Source organism: Hyperolius riggenbachi, chromosome 11, assembly GCF_040937935.1.
Source record: "Hyperolius riggenbachi isolate aHypRig1 chromosome 11, aHypRig1.pri, whole genome shotgun sequence".
Classification (NCBI taxonomy): Eukaryota; Metazoa; Chordata; class Amphibia; order Anura; family Hyperoliidae; genus Hyperolius; species Hyperolius riggenbachi.
The window spans coordinates 140,261,038-140,284,358 of NC_090656.1; the positions used below are offsets into that span (position 1 = coordinate 140,261,038).

Below are 23,321 nucleotides of genomic sequence, written 5' to 3' on the forward strand. Positions count from 1 at the left end.
CAATTTTCTCTTTATTTTCTATATAAAATTCACTGAATTCAAAATGTGGACAGTACATTACATATGTAAGTAGAACAAGTATTTATCTACTTATATAATGTATGGTTTTTCCCATTGCTTAGTATGGCTGTCCCCGCTGCTTTAAAAGGTACATGCGTCCTTCCCACAGTTGGTTAGTATGGTTGCACCTGGCCATGCAGCACACAAGTCCTGGGACTACTTCCCTATCACTTAATATCTGCTGTATGTACCAGTGTAAAGAATGGAACATTGCCACAGGAGAGCAGGGAATGGAGCAGGAGCACAATCCCTTCAGGATGGATTAGGGTCACAGCGGAACCAATGGACGGCCATTTCTTCTGTATTAACCAACGTTTCTGGGGGAAACCATAAGTAAAAACATGTTTTTAATAGGTTACTTTCATACAGCTGCATACAGTGACTAATTGGCCTAATGAGTCCAGGTTGTCTTTATCACTAAAAACATTTTAAGATCAGTTGTGCATACAATGTAGCTGCATAACTGCTTTCACTAATGTTTTTGCAAGCCGTACTAGGGTTTTCTATGACCCATTCATGTTGAACCAATGAAAATAATCCCTGTTGCTAGGCAGAATTGGCCTGTTGCAGCCTATGGAGAGCCACGCTTTTGCTGGCCTCCAGGCTGTAGAACGGACCGAGCGGTGGCGGCGAGAGGTGAGCAGCAACGCGTAAATACCGACGTGATCGACGCCCACATGGACCGGAATGTGCCCTACCATCCAGATCAGATCCGTTTCAAATGGATCAGTTTTTTTAAAAAAACTGATCCGCTTGACACGGATCCGATCTGGAACGGGAGAAGTGTGGACCGACCCTTAATCCATGCCTTCCACTCATGCGGGCACACACAGCCTGAAACAGCTGTCAGCAAGTTGGATTAGGCTTAGTGCAGACCCCACTTGTGCATGCCCAGTGTGGATACACTTCTAAAAGGACAGGAGCTCGACCACAAGAGGAAGAGGGTCCTTGGTAGTGACAGAGGTCTAGAAGAGATCTGGGAAGCCTCTGGGACATCCAGAGGCTTACCACTGATGAGGTAAGTATCCAGATTTTACTACCAAACAACCTGTCTATCTCACTCACCAATTACTGTCAACCATAACTGTTTATAAAAACAGGAGCAACTGCATAATACCAAAAGTTAGGATTAGCTTAAAAAACAGAATTGCTGCCGCTCAGGATTTAGACAATTTGAAAAACCTTTATTGTATTGCAAGTACAAAAACACTAACCCACCCTAAAACCAATTAAAATACTGCGGAGCGCTCCACCACACCACAACTTCAGCACATCAACACACACTCCATACACTCAGGTACCGGTACCTTCCCTTTATACATCCACAGAGTGCGGAGAATAAGTGGTTGCTGATTTTGGTATAGTATGCCGCATGCTAAGCTTCAAGCTGCATGCAATTCCCCAGCAGAGCCTCGGACAGTCTTTTTGGGCAACAATCTCTTACCACCCGATGACCAGGCACAGCTTAGTTGTCGCCTTGTCCCATCGTCAACGCTGGTTGTGTATCAGCCTTGCTTGTCTGCTCAACCCTCCACCACTTCCGGTTTTCTCGACCCAAAAGGTATTATAGCCTATGGGGAGAGGAGGGGAGACACAGGGCCTTCTCGCTGCAGCACGGCCAGCCGGCTAGTAGGAGCGCTCAGACGCATGTGGAAGCCACGCCCATCGACGCGTTGCGCCCACCCCCTGCGAGCTTCGTCAGGATGTATGACGCAGCGGGCGGGTCAGTGTTTTATGCGTCATTACGGACGCACTGGCTGGGCATTCCTGCTGACGTCACCTGTAACTATGGTTGCGCTGTTCAACTCCGGAATTTCTCCCATCTTGCAGCTACAGTTCACGCAATCTTATGACACCTTTCAGGCAATCCACTATCAGGTACATTATCCACACAGCTTGCTTACTATTTACAGAGGCTGCGACACGGGGATCTTGCACTACAAATAAACGCATAGTTCTCCAGTGTATAGACAAGGCATGCAATTGTATCTGGCACTGAAGATTACAAAAAGGGGGCATAGTTAAAGGGAAGGTTCAGGGAGGGGATTCAAAAAATAAAAATAAATTTCCACTTACCTGGGGCTTCCTCCAGCCCGTGGCAGGCAGGAGGTGCCCTCGCCGCCGCTCCGCAGGCTCCCGGTGGTCTCCGGTGCCCGACCCGACCTGGCCAGGCCGGCTGCCAGGTCAGGCACTTCTGCGCTCCATTTCCTGGGACTTCTGCGTCCCACGACGGCGCACTGACGTCATCGGACGTCCGCCGGGCTGTACTGCGCATGCGCAGTACAGCCCGGCGGACGTCTGATGACGTCAGCGCGCCGTCGTGGGACGCAGAAGTCCCAGGAAATGGAGCGCAGAAGAGCCCGACCTGGCCAGGTCGGGTCGGGCACCAGAGACCACCGGGAGCCTGCGGAGCGGCGGCGAGGGCACCTCCTGCCTGCCACGGGCTGGAGGAAGCCCCAGGTAAGTGGAAATTTATTTTTATTTTTTGAATCCCCTCCCTGAACCTTCCCTTTAAGTTCCTGGTTCAAGCCAGTGGGTGTCAGGGAGTCCAACAAGTAGATCCATTTTGCCTCCTGTTGCAACAACCACTTTTCTCTATCTCCACCTCGTCTATTATTTTGAATTTTGTAGATGCCTTTAAACCAGAAACCATTTTTTATCCCCCCATGAACTTCACAAAAATGCTCAGCTACAGTGCTACGATATTCCCCATTGATCTTTTTTCCGCAGTTTATATTGCTTACATGCTCTGAAATCCTCTTTTTTTAATTTTCTTGTTGTCATACCGACATACAGCATAGGACACGGACACTGTATGATATGTATATACTGTCCATTCTGAATTGCAATTAATGAAAGAATGTATCTTCCATTCCTTCACTTTGTTAGGTGCCTGAAACGTTTTTGCCACATCCACATATTCACACATTGAACATGCCCTACACTTGTACATTCCTTTTGTACTGAGTTCTACCAACCAATTAGATTGTGGCAATAGATCAGAGTGTACCAATCGATCCCGCAAGCTGGGCGCACGTCGGGCCACTAAAGGTGGTCTCTCACCGACAATGGACCCAAACACCGGATCGATCTGCAACACCGGCCAATGTCGAGTCAAAATGTCACGTATACGTGACCAATTTGAATTGTACGAGGAGATAAAGCTGGGACAGGGTGTTTTTTCCGTTTTAGCCTGCACCAGACTTCTATCCTGTTTCTTCAGCAACTCAGAACGTGGAGTCTGAATAGCCCTCTCTGCACCAGAGCACAATGTGTCATGTCGATACCCGCGATCTCTGAACCGATCGTACATCGCCGTGGCCTCACGCTGAAAATCCACCTCACTGGAACAGTTTCTCCTGATGCGGAGGATACACTTCTACAAGGACAGGAGCTCGACCACAAGAGGAAGAGGGTCCTTGGTAGTGACAGAGGTCTAAAAGAGATCTGGGAAGCCTCTGGGACATCCAGAGGCTTACCACTGGTGAGGTAAGTATCCAGATTTTAACCCCATCTTCTTCACATGTTTGCTTTAAATCGTGTGGTTTAGCAGCAATATAATGCATCTCTACAGTGCAAAAAAGGGGCCTTATTCAATTCACTTTTTTTTACCTAAGTTTTCTCCTAGGAGATCATTTTTCATGTTTAAAATACCTTTTCAGCACTCTGCAATGGAAAAAGTACCAAAAAGAAGTTGAAAATGTACAGTCAAAATTATTCTGAGGGTTTTCTTGCTTGATGGAGGCTCAAAACGCATTTTATTAATAAGAAGTAAAATATCACCTAGGGGAAAACTTAAAGAGACACTGAAGCGAGAATAAATCTCGCTTCAGTGGTTATATTCAAGCAGGGGCATGTGTGCCCCTGCTAAAACGCTGCTATCCCGCGGTTAAACGGGGGTCCCTTACCCCCCACGCCCCTGCAAAATCTACGACCAACTTGGTCGTAGATTTAGCTGCTGTTGAGGCAGGGCTAACGGCTGCAGCCCTGCCTCTCAGCGCCGTCTATCAGCGACGCATCGCCGCCTCTCTCAGCGAAGGAAGACTGAGAGGGGCGGGGGAGAGGCGGAGATACGCGCTGACAGACGCGCGTGAGGCAGGGCTGCGGCGGTTAGCTATGCCTCTATGCGGAAGAGATCCCAGGGAACAACGGAGGGGATTTGGGAGGTAAGGGACCCCCGTTTAGCCGCGTCACAGCGGCGTTTTAGCAGGGGCACACGTGCCCCTGCTGAATATAAGCTCTGAAGCGAGATTTATTCTCGCTTCAGAGTCTCTTTAACAGAAAAAGTGAATTGGATCAGGTCCAATGTGTTTTTGTGAGCAGAAAACTGCATAAATATGGTTATCATGGGTTGGACAACCGTAGGGAACAAATCAAGTTTGTTGGTCTCCTGCTATAGACACTGTTCTGGCAAATTTAAAACACATTCAAGTTGTTTAATCTAAATTGAACTGTTTGTATTCATCACAAAAATCTTAGCTAAGTAACGTGCAGCCTAAAGATGACCATACATCCCTTGACTTGGCGGCCAATCGACCATCCAATTTGATTATTATTATTGAATCGGATGAAAATCAGTCCTGCCAAGTGCATGCCCAATCGACATTGTGACCAATTGGTCACATCTATTGACCAGACATGCTGCAAGATGTTGGGTCGTCGCGGTCGAGCGAGGGCAAAGATGAGCAATACCGGGACGAGTGACAAACGCGACAAAATCCAAGATGCTGTCCCCTTAGTGTATAAATGTGCCCCCACAGTGTGTGCATTTATACATTACCTGTCCTGTGTTGCCCACTGTGCGGTGCCCATCTTTTTTCCGTTTTTTCCACTTCCATTTGTACCTCACAGGCCCCGCAGTATAGCATGTGGTGCGCGTGTGATGATGTGCCAGCCGTGGCCGATTCCTGTAGAAATGTCATGCTCAAATCGATCGGAAATCGGCCTGCAGTGTATACGCAGCCGACAGATCTCTCTCTAATCAGGTTCAAACAAAGAGAGATTTGTCTCTTGTTCGAATCTACCCATCATCGCTACCCATCATCGCTTACCGGTCCAGCAGATTCAAACAGTAGAAAGAAACTGGTGCACAGGGCCAGCTAACCCAGCATCACCGGAGTGCTCAAAGCCCAAGGGAAGTAGATCAGAACTGCACAAGTAGAACAAAGCGTCCGGCACCTCCAGTAAAAAGGCCAATTTATTGAAATGCCATTACAAATGCAACAACTGTCGACCTCTGTACATGCTTTTTCTCTCTCCATGCTGCTGCGCCTGTCTTTGCAGTATGCATTTTTAATAGTATTTCAATAAATTGACGTTTTTACTGGAGGTGCCAGGCCGCTTTGTTCTACTTATGCAGCACTTACCTCCAGGAGGTTGATTTCAAAGCTCCCTGACCCCTGCTGCTCCCTCTTTACTAAGGAAGGTGAGGGATTCTCCCCAGATGAGCGCACTCTGACCTCTGCATTGCTGCAAAGGTTGGATGACAGGGGGAGGTCCTGCCACCAATTAATCCACTGGAAAGTGTAGGCAAGAACAGGAATCTGACCGGGCTCAGCAGGAGTCTTTTTTTTTTTTTACAAATCTGTGCACAAGACCTGCCCAACCTACATCTCTGAGCTCATCCACAGATATATACTTGTCTGCCCTCCCCCTCCCCCCCCCCACCCCCTGGTCCTCCAATGATCTCCTCCATACCGCACCACGCATTTCTCACTCCCATGCATGCCTACAGAACTTCTCAAGCGTTGCTCCCACCCTAAGGAACCCCCCCTCTCCCCCTCAGACTGTCCCCTTCCTTCAACACATTCAAGCAAGCCATATGAATCCATACCTTGCACTTACCGTGGGTTGCAAAAGTATTCAGCCCCTTTGAAGGTTTCCACGTTTTGTCACATTACTGCCACAAACATGCATCAATTTTATTGGCATTCCACGTGAAAGACCAATACAAAGTGGTGTACATGTAAGAAGTGGAACGAAAATCATACATGATTCCAAACATTTTTTACAAATAACTGCAAAGTGGGGTGTGTGGAATTATTCGCCCCCCTGCGTCAATACTTTGTAGAACCACCTTTTGCTGCAATCCTTGTCCATTCTTCTTTGCAAAACAGCTCCAGCTCAGTCAGATTAGATGGACAGCGTTTGTGAACAGCAGTTTTCAGATCTTGCCACAGATTCTCGATTGGATTTAGATTTGGACTTTGACTGGGCCAATCTAACACATAGATATGTTTTGTTTTAAACCATGTCATTGTTGCCCTGGCTTTATGTTTAGGGTCATCGTCCTGCTGGAAGGTGAACCTCCGCCCCAGTCTCAAGTCTTTTGCAGACTCCAAGAGGTTTTCTTCCAAGATTGCCGTGTATTTGGCTCCATCCATCTTCCCATCAACTCTGATCAGCTTCCCTGTCCCTGCTGAAGAGAAGCACCCCCCGAGCATGATGCTGCCACCACCATATTTGACAGTGGGGATGGTGTGTTCAGAGTGATGTGCAGTGTTAGTTTTCCGCCACACATAGCGTTTTGCATTTTGGCCAAAAAGTTCCATTGTGGTCTCATCTGACCAGAGCACCTTCTTCCACATGATTGCTGTGTACCCCACATGGCTTGTGGCAAACTGCAAACGGGACTTCTTATGCTTTCTGTTAACAATGCCTTTCTTCTTGCCACTCTTCCATAAAGGCCAACTTTGTACAGTGCATGACTAATAGTTGTCCTATGGACAGAGTCTCCCACCTGAGCTGTAGATCTCTGCAGCTCGTCCAGAGTCACCATGGGCCTCTTGACTGCATTTCTGATCAGCGCTCTCCTTGTTCGGCCTGTGAGTTTAGGTGGATGGCCTTGTCTTGGTAGGTTTACAGTTGTGCCATACTCCTTCCATTTCTGAATGATCGCTTGAACAGTGCTCCGTCTGTGGAAAGCCTCTGGGCCATCCAGAGCCTTGGTGAGGTAAGTATCCAGATTTTAACCAGTTCTTCTTCACAGGTTTGCTTTAAACCGCCTGGTTTAGCAGCAATACAATGCATCTCAATCCATCTCACAGCGCAAAAAAGGGACCCTTATTCAATTCATTTTTTTTACCTACGTTTCTGTCTAGGAGATAATTTTTCACCTTTTGTTTAAAATAACTTTTCAGCACTCTGCAATTGAAAAAGTCCTGTCAACATTATTCTCAGGGTTTTCTTGCTTGATGGTGACTTAAAGGAACCCTGAGCAGTGCGAAAGAAAGGAAATCTGGACTAACCTCCAGCCCCCATGGCCCACGAGGTTCCCTGGCATCCTCTTGGTCGGTACCATGGTCCTGCTGGCGGCTCCAGAAATCCAGCGGCTTTGGGTCACACGTGTTCTCACACCCGGCACGTTATGAAGTCGTTTGCTGTAAGCATCCTCATGCTTACAGCAAACGACTTCATAACGTGCTGTAAGCGACTTCATAACGATGCTGTAAGCATCCTCTCTAAAGTTTGAACCACGCATGATCAGTAATGACAATGTGATGAGGCACTAGGTGTGCACGCGCGACTTCAGCTGAAGTCGCCGGATTACCGGAGACGCCAGTTGGACCATGGAAGGGACCAAGAGGATGCCAGGGGACCTCACGGGCTACGGGAGGCTGGAGGAAGCCACAGGTAAGTCCAGATTTCCTTTTTTGACACTGCTCAGGGTCCCTTTAAAAGCCATTTTATTGGTAAAATGTGAAAATATCACATAAGGGAAATCTTAAAGTGTAACTGTCAAGCATAAAATTAAAAATCAATTATTTATTTTTATCTGGTAAACAACTAACAAGGGTGCTAACCAGGCAATCGAAAAGTTAAAATCACTTTTACTTTTCTTGTTGAGAAATGATCATTCCCCAGTTTACCTGACTCTTATTTGGTACACATAAAGGAAGTTGCAGGGCATGCAGGGTTGTCCTTTTTTTTGCTTCTCTACTTCCCCTCAGACTTAACTAATGCAGCCTGATTGGCTGAAGCCTCTTTTCCCTCCCACATCTCTGTTCTTCTCAGATTGGGCAATATTTCTCATGCTGAGACAATGCACTTTCTATTGTGACGGGTGAGCAATGCATACACAATCAGGCAGAGGAGAGGGAGGGAGAAAATGACAACAGGATTGGCTTCAATATAGCCACAGTTAAAATTGGAAATGCTAAGAAGGATGTTCTCTTTTTTTACTGTAGAAAAATCACTTGAATCAAAATGTGGACAGTGCAATACACATACCTCCCAACTTTTTGAGATGAGAAAGAGGGACACTGAAGCCACGCCCACAACCCTGATCACGCCCAGAACACACTCCTAATCATGCACACCATAAAGATTTCATAAGAAAAATGTGTTGTTTTATAATTTAAACTACAGTGGTCCTTTTTATCCTGGTTCATTTTACTTCATATTAACATTTTAAAATTAGTAATATATCAATTTAAAGGATGGGAATAAAGTTTAGAGTCAAACACATTTTTTAGTAGAGAAATAAATATATTAACATATAAAGAGGGACAAAGTCCTGAAAGAGGGACAAATGAGGAAGAAAGAGGGACAGGGCTCCCAAAGAGGGACTGTCCCTCCAAAAGAGGGACAGTTGGGAGCGATGCAATACATATGTTATGTAAGTAGAGCAAGTATTTATCTACTTATATATGTGTTTTTTTCTGAGATAGTATGGCTGACAGCTCCTCTTTAAGAGAAAAAAAGAATTGGATTGGGTCCAATGTGTTTTTGCGAGCAGAAAACTGCTTGAATAGTTTGTTGTTCTCCCTCTATAGACAATGTTCTGGCAAATGTAAAACATATTCGGGTTGTTTAATCTAAACTGAACTGTTTGCACTCAGCAAAACAAATCTCAACAACTAAGGTGCAGCCTAGCTTACCTGGTGGTTGATATCCAACCTCCGTGAGCCCTGCTGCCCCCCCTTTACTGAGGACGTTGAGGAATTCTACCCAGGTAATCGCACTCTGACCTCTGCATTGCTGCAAAGGATGGATGTCAGGTGGAAGTTCCTGCCACCAATTAATCTAAAGAAAAGTAATTTTTTACATCAGGCACCAGGGCCGGATTTACCATAAGGCACTTTAGGCATGTGCCTACAGACGCCTGATGATGGAAAAGCGGTTCACTCCCCTCCCCAAACGCCTCCCTCCTTTCCTATCCAGAGTCCTGATGAGAGTGTAAATAAGAGGTTACTCACCCAGCTCTCAGCATTCCATTGACAGGATCTCCCTTCAGTCAGGGGCACGTCTAGCTACTTAATATTGAGGGTACTTCTGGCTACCTTATACTTTGGGGCACCTCTAGTTACCTAATACTAAGGGGCACCTGTAGCTACCTATGATGGACAAGGGAAGTAAGGGGGAAGTGACAGCTGGGACACCCAAACATACTTGTGGAGTGGTCGGGTGTTTGTAGGTTTACGGAAGGTGAAGTATAAGGTGCCAGGACATCTGTGCCTATAGGCTCCTGTGAGGTAAATCCCGGCCTGTCAGACACCAAGGACTGGTAAGTAAGATTGCTTCTAATGCTACATTATATTTTTATTTTCTTAATCATTGCTGTGCTTTAAGGCCTTTTACTCTAGTCTAGGGTAATTCACGTGGTAGCAGCACAGGTACTAATGTGGTAACTGCTATGTGCCATGGGCATTAATAATAGAAAGAGTAAATATTTTTTTACTAAATTAAATAACATTGATGGGACTTTTGCATAACACTGTTGTTATTTGGTAAACAGAAGAATCCAGAAAGACCAATACAAGAAAGACGAGATCACACACCATAGTATGAGTACCAGGTAATGTTTAGTCACTGGATGGAGCATGGAGATTAGGCAAGTTAGGTTCACTCAGATGCATAGCATGGGTTCACAGTAATGGAGATGCAAGATCAGGTAGGACACAAAAGGAGGAGGACCCTGCCCAAAGGCTTACAATCTAGAGGGAGAGGTAAGGACACGAACGGTAGGGGACCAGAGTTCAGCTGTAGGTTTAGAGAACTTGTGAGGGGTAGTAGGCCAGAGTGAAAAGGTGAGTTTTGAGGGCTTTCTTGAAAATGTTGAAGGAGGGGACTGCCCTAATGGGTGGAGGTAGGGAGTTCCATAGTGTTGGAGCAGCTCTTGAGAAGTCCTGGAGGTGTGCATGGGACTGGGTGATGCGGGGGACGGTTAGGCGAAGTTCATTGGAAGAGCGGAGTGAGCGGCTAGGTGTGTACCTCTGAGTAAGATCGGAAATGTAGGTTGGACAGGTTTTGTGGACAGATTTGTAGGTCAGACACAGTATCTTGAATCTGATTCTGGACTGGATAGGAAGCCAGTGGAGGGATTCTAGGAGGGGATCTGCCGTGGTGGAGCGATGGGAGCAGTGGATAATTCTGGCTGCCGCATTCATGATGGACTGCAATGGGGCTGTTCGGGTCATAGGGAGACCAGACAGCAGGGCATTGCAGTAGTCAAGGCGGGAAATTATGAGGGCATGGATGAGGAGTTTGGTGGTGGCAGAGGTCAGGAAAGGGCAAATCTTACAGATGTTACGAAGGTGGAAGTTGCAGGACTTTGTGAGGTTTTGGATGTGGGAAGTAAAGGAGAGTGCGGAGTCCAGGGTGACACCCAGACAGCGGGCTTGAGAGGTAGGGCGAATGGTAGTGTGGTTAACAGTGACATGCACATCTGGGAGGTTCGTGGATGGCCGGGGTGGGAAGATCATAAATTCCGTTTTGTCTAGATTTAGTTTCAGGAACCTAGCGGACATCCAGGAGGAGATGGCTGATAGGTAGGAGGAGACATTGTCCATGGTAGTGGTGGATATGTCAGGGGTGTGGAGGTAGATCTGGGTGTCATCTGCATACAGATGATAGTTAAAACCCATGGAGGAGATAACCTTGCCAATGGAGGATGTGTATAGGGTGAACAGTAGGGGGCCAAGGACCGAACCTTGGGGGACTCCCACCGAGAGGTGGTTGGGGGTGGACGAGGACTCAGTGAAGGCGGTCGTGAAGGAGCGGTTGGAGAGGTAGGATGAAAGCCAGGAAAGGGCGAGATCGTGAATGCCCGAGGACTGGAGGGACTGTAGGAGTAGGGGATGATCTACTGTGTCAAAAGCTGCTGAAAGGTCAAGGAGGCGGAGAATGGAGTATTTACCTTCAGCTTTAGCTAAGGCAATGTCGTTGACCACTTTGGCGAGAGCAGTTTCGGTTGAGTGGGCAGGCCGAAATCCAGATTGCAGTGGGTCTAGCAGTGAGTTGGCATTGATGTACTGGGTCAGGCGTTTGTGAACCAGACGCTCAAGGAGTTTTGAGGCAAAGGGTAGGAGGGAGAAAGGACGGTAGTTGGAGGGTAGCGAGGGGTCGAGGGAGGGTTTCTTGAGCAGGGGTATTACAGTGGCCTGCTTGAAGTCTGAGTGGAAGGTGCCTGTGGATAGGGAGAGGTTGAACAGGGTAGTGAGGACTGGGGCCAATTCCGTGAAGTGAGGCTGGAGTAAATCAGAAGGGATGGGGTCAAGGGGGGAAGTAGTGGTATGGGAAGTCTGCAGTAGGTGGTTGACTTCCTCGGTGGTAGTAGGAGTGAAGGATGTGAGGGGAGGATAGGGTGGAGGAGGAGCTGGTTGGGAGGGGGTGGGAGGTGAAGATTGGAGATTGGACATTTCCTGGCGGATGGAGACAATTTTGTTGGTGAAGTGGGTGGCTAAATCTGTTGCAGAGAGAGAGGAAACGGAGGGTGGAGGGGGGTTTAAGCAGGGAGTTGAAAGTGTCAAAAAGACGCCGGGGGTTGGAAGCTTGTGCTCCGATGAGCTTGGTAAAAAGTATTCCTGCTTCGCATGAGCAAGGGCATGTATGGCGAGTAATGCACGTTTGCCATTTTCTACAGAACTATTGACCCAAATATGGTCCTCTTACAACACAAGATATAGTGAGGGCCAGTTCACACTTGCTTAAAAAAAAGTACCCATTCCGGTACTTAGTTCAGGAAGGTAGGCGGCACAGGAAGCTGATCCTAATGTTAAAATTAGGATCTGCCTCAACTTGTTAAAAAAAATGGATTCGCTTGCGGCGGAACGCGAGCGAAATGTTAAGTGGAATGTAGAGTCTGAACTTGGCACATTTCCCCGGACCGACAGGAAAATGTATGCAAAGAAAGACTCTGTCAGTTGTCATTATGCTTGTTGCCGAGTCCACTTCGCCCTTTTCGGTTGTCACCGTGATGTAATACATGTCCCGCTGCCGCTTGGTCCCTCATACACAGTCCGGCAGCTGGAATAAGCATGGGGATCTCCAATGGGCTGCAAAAGACCAATGGCAATCCTTAGCAACAGGGCGAATTCTTATTGGTTCATAGTCGACCAATGAAAATTCTCCCTTATACTAGGGAGAATTGGCCTAATGCAGCTTATGGAGAACTCCATGCTCCTGCTGGCCTCCGGGCTGAATATAGATGGACAGAGCAGCGGCGGGACAGGTGAGTGGCAATGCATATGGGCAGACGTGATCAACATAGGGCACATGATCGAAGTGGACACCTAGGGGATGGTGTCACTTATAACAGGCATGTCCAAAGTCCATCAAAACAAGAAACAGCAAAAAAACATGCACCTTCCGTCTTGATATGTAATTTTTACATGCAAAAGTGGCTGATTAAGTTTCAAATACAAACATCCAAATGTAGCAAAAGTCAATCAATACAACATGATGTACATGCCAGGCATGTCTTACGTGTCCCCAGCAGAAGACAGGATAAGCGGTGTGGAGGTGGGTGTTAGGCACAGGGTGGAGGAGCGACAGACGTTTCGCGTCTGTGCGACGCTTGGTCACGCTAACGAACCACTGTGGTGAGGAGACTGTGCATCAGGCATAAGAGCGGGGAGACAGCCCACCACTTCCGGTGACATAATCTCCCCCAAGCAAAGGCTAGTTGCCTGGGAGACAGGAGCCGCCATCATGCGTCTCAAATGGCGAAAGTAAATCAACCGCCCAATGGATACTGATGCAGAAAAATTTCCGCATAACACGTCATCAAAGTAGGGCGTCTGTACTGGGCCAATAAATTAAATGGCATAAACCAGTGTCATTAACAGGCGTAGTGCTTACTGATGACATGACCCAAATAGAGGTACATTCGGGCTCTCACTGTCTGACAGGACTATAAGCAAGTGAATTAAAGTGACAGTGCACACAAAAAAATTAAATGAAAACATGCGAAGAAAGCGCATAGTGCGTGTACCTCTCAATCTTGAATGGCATCTGGCTTCACAGTACGATAAGATCTCACATGTATTTAACCACTTGAGGACCTAGGGCTTTCTACCCCTTAAGGACCGGCCACTTTTTTTCCATTCAGACCACTGCAGCTTTCACGGTTTATTGCTCGCTCATACAACCTACCACCTAAATGAATTTTGGCTCCTTTTCTTGTCACTAATAAAGCTTTCTTTTGGTGCTATTTGATTGCTCCTGCGATTTTTACTTTTTATTATATTCATCAAAAAAGACATGAATTTTGGCAAAAAAATGATTTTTTTAACTTTCTGTGCTGACAGTTTTCAAATAAAGTAAAATTTCTGTATACATGCAGCGCGAAAAATGTGGACAAACATGTTTTTGATAAAAAAAACCCCATTCAGCGTATATTTATTGGTTTGGGTAAAAGTTATAGCGTTTACAAACTATGGTGCAAAAAGTGAATTTTCCCATTTTCAAGCATCTATGACTTTTCTGACCCCGTCATGTTTCATGAGGGGCTAGAATTCCAGGATAGTATAAATACCCCCCAAATGACCCCATTTTGGAAAGAAGACATCCCAAAGTATTCACTGAGAGGCATAGTGAGTTCATAGAAGATATTATTTTTTGTCACAAGTAAGCGGAAAATGACAGTTTGTGACAAAAAAAAAAAAAAAGTTTCCATTTCTTCTAACTTGCGACAAAAAAAAATGAAATCTGCCACGGACTCACCATGCCCCTCTCTGAATACCTTGAAGGGTCTACTTTCCAAAATGGGGTCATTTGTGGGGTGTGTTTACTGTCCTGACATTTTGGGGGGTGCTAAATTGTAAGCACCCCTGTAAAGCCTAAAGGTGCTCATTGGACTTTGGACCCCTTAGCGCAGTTAGGCTGCAAAAAAGTGCCACACATGTGGTATTGCCGTACTCAGGAGAAGTAGTATAATGTGTTTTGGGGTGTATTTTTACACATACCCATGCTGGGTGGGAGAAATATCTCTGTAAATGACAATTTGTTCATTTTTTTACACACAATTGTCCATTTACAGAGTTATTTCTCCCACCCAGCATGGGTATGTGTAAAAATACACCCCAAAACACATTATACTACTTCTCCCGAGTACGGTGGTACCACATGTGTGGCACTTTTTTGCACCCTAACTGCGCTAAAGGGCCCAAAGTCCAATGAGTACCTTTAGGATTTCACAGGTCATTTTGCGGAATTTGATTTCCAGACTACTCCTTACGGTTTAGGGCCCCTAAAATGCCAGGGCAGTATAGGAACCCCACAAATGACCCCATTTTAGAAAGAAGACACCCCAAGGTATTCCGTTAGGAGTATGGTAATTTCATAGAAGATTTTATTTTTTGTCAAAAGTTAGCGGAAAATTGATTTTTATTGTTTTTTTCACAAAGTGTCATTTTCCACTAACTTGTGACAAAAAATAAAATCTTCTATGAACTCACCATACTCCTAATTGTTCTGGCATTTTAGGGTCTCTGCAATCATTACATGTATGGCCAGTATTAGGAGTTTCTGCTATACTCCTTATATTGGGTATACGGGTAATGCACTCTGGGCTGAAAGGAAAAATGAACGGCAAACATACCTTGCTCCACATCAATGGCAGATCTTCCTCCACATCAATGGCAGTGATAACCTCAGGAGAGAGACACCCCGTGCCACCCTGCACTCAGGGTGAGCCACCAACTTATGTGACTGGGCCTCAGAACTTTAGTATACAGCATTATGCCTGTAGGATACAGCAATATGCCTGCCAATAGAGATGACTCTGTGTGGCATTAAAGCATCATCATAGGCCCAAATCACATATAAACCGGGGGTGTCCACACTCAAGGGAAATTCAAACATGCCGTCTTATATCGCCAACCCAGGACAGATCAGCAATATCAAGCATGGAAACCGATCCTCCTTCCGACTTTTATGCTTACCCGTTTGGTTTTCAAGCTTACCTTTCCTCTCCCTGCGACAATGTGCGAAAGACCACTGAGTGTGTGCCTACTCCTGTGTCTGGAGTTCCCTAGGTTCTAATAGTGTACCTGCTCGTGGTACCTCTCAAAACACTCCCCTACGCATAGGCCAGGGTGGTCAGGACATTTGGGACAATAAAAAACGGTGTCAGTCCTTCTTCTAGCACTGCTGCAGACACGACAACGTTTTCTTCGGATGCGTTGACCTGGGGTACTCGGAATCTGATAGGCGTAATGCCTTCCATGCAATCGGCTAGTTGCATCTGGGGGGGGGGGGACCCTGACACCTCCTGGATACAGGATGTCCAGAATGATCTGTTCCTGAAATTGAAGGAAAGATCCAGTTCTCCCAGCCTTACTGTAGAGAACAAAGCTGTTGTATACTGCCAATTGAATCAGATAAAAAGACACTTTCTTATACCAGCGTCTTGTTTTCCGGGTAACTAAATAGGGCGCTAACCTCTGGTCATTGAAGTCCACCCCTCCCATGTTGACATTATATTCGTGGACGACAAGGGGCTTTTCAATGACCGCAGTTGCCCGTTGAATTTGGACTGTCGTGTCTGTGTGAATGGTGGACAGAAAGTAAACGTCCCTCTTGTCCCTCCATTTCACCGCGAGCAGGTCTTCAGTACGCAAGGCGGCCCTCTGCCCCCGTTCAAGTCTGGTGGTAACGAGCCGTTGGGGGAAGCCCTGGCGACTAGGCCGCGCAGTGCCACAGCATCGAATTCCTTCTAACTTTAAGTGCTGAAAGAGGGCCACACTTGTGTAATAATTGTCCACAAAAAGATGGTACCCCTTCCGGAACAAGGGTGACACCAAGTCCCACACAACCTTTCCACTGCTCCCCAGGTAGTCAGGGCATCCGACCGGCTCCAATTTTGAGTCTTTTCCCTCATAGACCCTAAAACGACATGTATAGCCTGTGGCCCTTTCACAGAGCTTATACAGTTTCACCCCATACCGGGCGCGCTTGCTTGGGATGTACTGTTTGATGCCAAGGCGCCCGGTAAAGCGTAAGAGGGACTCGTCTACGCAGATGTTCTGTTCAGGGATATAAGCATCTGCAAATGTTGATGACAGGTGGTCTATGAGGGGCCGAATTTTGTGGAGCCGGTCATAAGCAGGGTGGCCCTTTTCATGACAGGTTTTGTCGTCGTTGAAGTGCAGGAAGCGCAGGATGGACTCAAATCGTGTCCTGGACATGGCAGCAGGGTACAAGGGAACATCATTTTCTGGGTTCGTAGACCAATACGACCGCAGTACATTCTGTTTCATTAGTCCCAAGTGAAGGATAAGGGCCAAAAAGATTTTAATGTCGGAAACTTGGACTGGTTTCCACCGGAAAGGCTGGGCATACATGCTCTCCGGGTGCTCGGTGATGAATTGTGTGGCTTTACGGTTGGTCTCAACCACAATTAAGTCCAAGAGAACCTGGGTGATGAACAGCTGCAAAAAGTCTAGGGCCGTTCCTAGATGAGCTGTCGCCACCTGGACTCCAGACTGGGCGGTGAAAGGGGGCACTACGGGTGCGGCGGAATCAGGGGATTGCCAATCTGGTTGTGCCAGCACCTCTGGGAGTCTATGGGTACTACGGGCCCGTCTTCTTCTTGGTGGCTGCGACGGGGGTACTACTGCACTTGCCACCGTACCAGTTTCAACTTCCATGCTGACGCTCACCACTTCGCCACGGTCTACAGAAGTACTGGTACCAAGTCCAGGAGATGCTGCGCTGCTGGTGCCTGCCTCACCAAGAAAACTATCAACAGCGCTAGCACCACCCTGCTGCCCTTGAGGCGGATCCTGCGCCACCTGCGGTCTAACGACTTGGGGTCTGGTACGCCTGGCTCTAGCCGGGACCAAAGCCTCGTCATCACTTTCGGTCAGGGAACCACTGCTTTCTACAGGTTCAAATTCGGACCCGGAAGATTCGACGGATGATTCTTCCCAAAAGAACTCATCCGACTGGTCCATGTACCTGTATACCTCGTCATCGGAAAGCCCCCTTCTTGCCATTGTGGATTGCTAAATTTATGGGGTTTTCCTCCGAGACTACCCAGAAAAAAAGAGCACCTACCTAGCAAAAAGGGAGTATTTGAGAGGTATTGGGGTTGGTGGGAAGTGGGGTCTCAGAGGCAATCAAACAATCACGGGACAATCAAATACAATTACAGCACAATCGACTCCAATCACAGCACAAGCAAATCTGATGCACTCGGAAGGTGGTGGTTGGAAGTGGTGGGGGGGAGGGTGGGGTTGGGTGTGGCGGGAAGTGGGGTCTCAGGCAATCAAACAATCACGGGGCAATCGAAGCCGATCACGGGACAATCAAATACAATTACAGCACAATCAAATCCAATCACAGCACAATCAAATCTGATGCACTCGGAAGGTGATGGGGGGAGGGTGGGGTTGGGTGTGGCGGGAAGTGGGGTCTCAGGCAATCAAACAATCACGGGACAATCGAAGCCGATCACGGGACAATCAAATACAATTACAGCACAATCGAATACAATCGCAGCACAAGCAAATCTGATGCACTCGGAAGGTGGTGGTTGGAGGTGGTGGGGGGGGGGAGGGGGGGGTTGGGTGTGGCGGGAAGTGGGGTCTCAGAGGCAATCAAACAATCACGGGACAATCAAAGCCGATCACGGGACAATCAAATACAATTACAGCACAATCGAATACAATCGCAGCACAAGCAAATCTGATGCACTCGGAAGGTGGTGGTTGGAGGTGGTGGGGGGGGGGGAGGGTGGGGTTGGGTGTGGCAGGAAGTGGGGTCTCAGATGCAATCAAACAATCACGGGGCAATCGAAGCCGATCACGGGACAATCATATACAATTACAGCACAATCGAATACAATCACAGCACAAGCAAATCTGATGCACTCGGAAGGTGATGGGGGGAGGGTGGGGTTGGGTGTGGCGGGAAGTGGGGTCTCAGAGGCAATCAAACAATCACGGGACAATCGAAGCAGATCACGGGACAATCAAATACAATCGCAGCACAATCGAATACAATCGCAGCACAATCAAATACAAGCGCAGCACAATCGATACAATCAAAGCACAGTCAAATACAATGCACTTGGACGGTAATTAGGGGGGGGGGGGGCCTGAGGGCGATTTGAGGGGGTGTTGGGTTGATCAGGAGCCCGCACGGGGCAGACTGAGTCCTGATCTGATGAGAGGCAGACACAGGGGGTTACTGATCGCAGATCAGTTAGTGATTGCTGGGGAGGACAGATGTAAACAAAGAGCAGGGGATGTAATCAGGAGGGGGGTATGAGGGCAATCGAGGGCCTGGGCAGGTGATCGGTTACCCCCGCGGGGCAGTTAGGGTCTGCTCTGATGGGTGGGGGTGCTGAGGGGTGATGGACAGGTGATAGACAGGTGATCAGAGGGGGATCAGGGGGTAAGGTAGCTGTATACAGATGTATACAGTATACAGGGGGGTAGTCTGGGATGGGGTCTGGGGGTGATCTAAAGGTAGGGGGGGGGAGGATCAGGGGTGACTAGGAGGCAGTTAGGGACCTAAACTAAGGGGCAGCGTCGCTAGTTAGTGGCAGGTGGGGGGGGGGGGTTTACAGGGGTGCAAGGGTGCTGGGCAGGGGTCTGCTGGGGTGATCAGGGGGGGTAGGAAGGCTGGGGTGGGTGATCAGGGAGGCTGAGGGCAAAAAATACAGTGTATATGTAATACTCACAAGTGCTTCCTCCTCGCTGGTGGTCTCTGCAAGAATGAGACCACGAGGCGAGGAGGAAGCACGTATAAGGCACTTTGTTTACCTAACAAAGTGCCTTATACTACCTGATTGGCTCAGCATGTGGATTCCTCCGCTCGCCGGCGCTGCTAAGTGGCCGGCGAGCGGAGACAAAATGCCGGGCTTCCGACTCCCGGCGGAGGATCGCGTCACTGATGACGCGATCGCTCCGCCCATGCCCCTACAAGGACCGCCGCCTTTGGGCATGAGCTGGTCCTTGTGGGGTCCACTACCCGGCCGCCTCTGTGCGTTAGGCGGTCGGGAAGTGGGTTAAACATTTCATTGTGGTAAGAAACAGACCTCGGCATCAGTCCGGCTTGTACAATCGCCAGTAAATATGAGTAAACTATAAAATTATATCATTCAAATTGCATATTGCAACACAAAACCTCCCGGCGATAGGAAAAGCCGGACTGCTATAACTAGATATAATACGGTAAAATAAATATAAACAAACACATTATCAAATACACAATAATTACAATCCAGGTACAAGAAAAGCGTCAATATCCAGAAAAGATTTCCTATGGGCTCTCTATGAGTCCAACATACATGATAATTCGATTTTATTGTTTAATCCTAAAGGGCCCATAGCCTCTGTCCTTAATATCAGGAGTGTCTCTTTCCTCAAGAGTAGTCTCTCTCTCTATCGCCCCCTCTGCGGGGAAGTTCCTGTTTTTGCAGACCTGCAAATCGTATACACCCGCCGTTCCCATTATGTATCTCTTTCATATGCGATATAAAATGGGTGCAACCTTTACCTGACTTGATCGAGTTAATATGTTCCACCACTCTCACTTTCATCGGCCTTGTTGTCTGTCCTATATAGAAATAATCGCAAGGACAGAACATTACGTACACCACAAAGTCAGTCTGGCATGTAAAGAATTATTTTATTTGTATCATTTCCTTTCCTAAGCTCATACATTTAGGCTGCTTACACACTAAAACACGTTAGTGCGCCTGTAACGCTCCCCCAACGCACAGCAATGTAACACAAGTGGGCTGTCCACACAGCCCACGTTGCGTTACATGTAACGCTGCATGTTCTGCCGAAAGTGCAGCATGCTACGGCGTTAGAGCGGCTATAGCTGCGTTAGACTGTTTGCACATGCTCAGTGGGGGGCGGAGAGGAGGCGGGGAGATGCAGCTACACTAGCCACGCACATGGCTACTTAATATTCACTGCACTGGCGGCCGCTGATTGGCCGGCGGGACCACGTGATGCGGAGTGTCTCGCTCCGCATCACGTGGTCCCGCCGGCCAATCAGCGCCACTCTGGGAGACCTTATACGGATAGAGCCGCCTAACGCGGCTCACTCTACCGTCCTCTCCCGCACCACCATACGTTGCGCTAGGTGCACGTTATGCGACCTTAACGTAGCACCTAACGCAACGTCTTGGTGTGCAAGTAGCCTTAGAGGAAAGAACATTTCCACACAGGTTACAGTGCCCGCATTTGAAGCTTCCTACCGGCAAGGCTACATTTAGCCAATTTTAGGGGTGACAAACTCACTACTCGTTAGTAAGTTTGCCAAAGTGGGTGCTCTCCTGAACGCAATTCGGGGAGTAATCAAATTTAAATCAGGATCCTGAGAAACAACTGACCAGTTTGAATAGATCGTTTTTCTTATATGTTCAGTCATAGATGAAAAGTCAAGCATGAACGTATTACGTTCACTTTTTTCTCTATTTTTTGGAGACAATAGATACTCCCTTGTCTGTGCCTGTGCCTTTTGTTTGGACTTTTTTTTAACAGGGCCTCCTCATAGCCCCTTCTTTTAAACCTTGTGGTCAACTCGTTCGCCTGAACTTCGAAATCACTCTCGTTGGTATTGTTTCTCCTAATCCTTAGATATTGCCCGCAGGGAATTGCTTCAATCACATGTTTTGAATGGAAGCTATTAGCGTGGAGAACAGAATTGGTGGCGGTTACCTTCCTGAAGCCTCTACTTTTTAGTTTGTTGTTCTCCACGGTTAGCTTCAAATCCAAGAAAGTGACCTCTGAGTCACTAAACTCTGACGTAAATTGCATATTGACAGCGTTTGTATTCAGATAATCCATAATGAATAGAATTGTTCATTAGTGCCCGACCACACCACCAGGACGTTGTCCACATCTTGACCATTGTCTAACGTGCCCCGGAACGGATTAGATTCCGAGAGCACGGCAAACTCCTCCCATGCCCCCAAAAAGAGGTTAGCATGGGAGCACGCCACTGGGGTCCCCATGGCCATCCAGACACCTGCTGGTACCATCTGCAGTCAAACAAAAAGGCATTATTGTTTAACACGAATTCCAAACATTCCAAAATGAATTCAATATATTTATCATCCCGATTGGTGCGTTGTAAGAACTGTCTGAGCGCAGCTATAACAAACACGTGGGGGATACGGCTGTACAGACTGACCGCATCAATAGTGGCTCCAGGGTGTCCCTTAGGTAAGAAGAACCCTTTAAGTAGGGGGCGCAGGAGATGGTTGAGATATCTGGACTACCTCTCTGCGAGAGATCCTCAGACAGAAACTATGGGCCGTCAGAGTGGGAGCAAGTCAGTGGCTAATTTTTTGGCAAGAAAGCCTCCTTCTACACCTCTTAGAAGGAGAGTGTGGAAATGTTTCTGATATCGTAAAGTTGGATCCGACGACAGTGGGTGATAGGTCTCCCCATCCCGCAACTGCCGTAGAGCCTCCTCACGATATTGAGTTACTGACATTATTACAAGGTTACCACCCTTATCGGCCTTTCTCAGCACAATTTCACGATTATTTTTCAGCCACTTCAGAGTGTGCAGATACCGTCTTTGCTGTTCACAATGGTTCAGCTTACCAGATCCTGCACCAGTGAGTACGTCCTGCAACTTCCACCTCTGCAACATCTCCAGGATCCGCTTCTATCTGTCCCCTGACACCACTAAACTCCTCATCCATGCCCTTGTCATCTCCCACCTGGACTATGACAATTCCTTTATAAAGCCTCACCTCAAACCGTATTATTATTATTATTTTTTAATTAATATAGCGCCAACATATTCCGCAGCGCTTTACAAAGCACAATAAGACGACAAGGGGAACATAGAACATAGATACAACTAACAAATATACAGCAGAGTTCCAAGCAGCACAAATATTGTTACAAAAACAGTAAACATTAGGAGGATGACCCTGCCCTTGCGAGCTTACAATCTAATGGGTAGTGGGGGACACACTAGGTAAGGGGGGTGGAGGATGGATGAGGCAGTGATTCTTTGCCTCTGATTACATTGTGACAAATAAGTAAATAAAGGGCTATAGAATGTTATAAGCTTGTCTGAAAAGGTGTGTTTTAAGAGTGCGTTTGAAGATGTCCAGGTTTGGAGCATAACGTACAGGCTGTGGAAGAGAGTTCCAGATATTGTATTGTATTGTCCCCCTTCAATCAGTAAAGAATGTAGCAGCTAGACTGATCAACTCCTCTCATTGTAGTGCCTCTACAACCCCCCTTTGTAAAGCTCTCCACTGGCTCCCCATCTGCTTCAGGCTCAATTTCAAAATTGTGTGCTTGGCCTACAAATCAGTGCACAGGACCTGCCCGACCTACATCTCTGATCTTGTCCAAAGCCACATACCAGCCCGCCCCCTCCGGTGCTCTAAGGACCTGTGCCTATTTGCACTGCACATATCTCATTCCCATGCATGATTGCAGGATTTCACTAGGGCTGCCCCTGCTCTCTGGAACTCGCTCCCACCAGACTTGCCCCCACCTTTAATCGAGCCCTCAAGACTCACCTTTTCATGCTCACCCAACCCCCCCCCCCCCCCCCTCGTTCCATAATACGTTCTGCTGTGCAACCTCTCAACAGACACACCGATTGTCTCTACCCCGACCCTCCTTCTAGTGTTTTCCAGCTTGATTTTACAATCTTACTGTGTGACACCCTTCTAGCAGACTGGTACAGACTTGTTGTTAGTTCCTTGTATGTTTACTCATTTATGTATTGTACAATGCTGCATAATATGTTGTCGCTTTATAAATATGATAAATAATAATAAAAGGGCTTAAGACCTTATGGATGCCTCTATTGACTCAACATTTTCTGACACACTTTACTGTCAAATTTTGCTACCGGTAGCACGATCTGATGAGATAGCATTTTCTGACATGACACCGCCACTATCTATATAGTTTACCAACAGGCTCACTTTTTGTCTTTCAAATTCAAGTACAGTTAACAAGGATCTTATCGCAGTCAAGGACCTCACTCAGCTTGTGCTGCAGTTTCCATAGTAGCAACAGCATCCGGAGCAGAGGTAG

At 47.3% G+C, this 23,321-nt stretch overlaps 1 long non-coding RNA gene across 1 annotated transcript; it reads right to left on the reverse strand.

Annotated features, from left to right (window-relative positions):
* Positions 1 to 23,321, reverse strand: LOC137538510 (uncharacterized). Its single transcript, XR_011024813.1, has 3 exons — positions 23,210 to 23,321; positions 19,789 to 19,848; positions 1 to 377 (listed from the first exon to the last, which is right to left on the reverse strand). It is a non-coding gene; the product is annotated as an uncharacterized lncRNA (long non-coding RNA).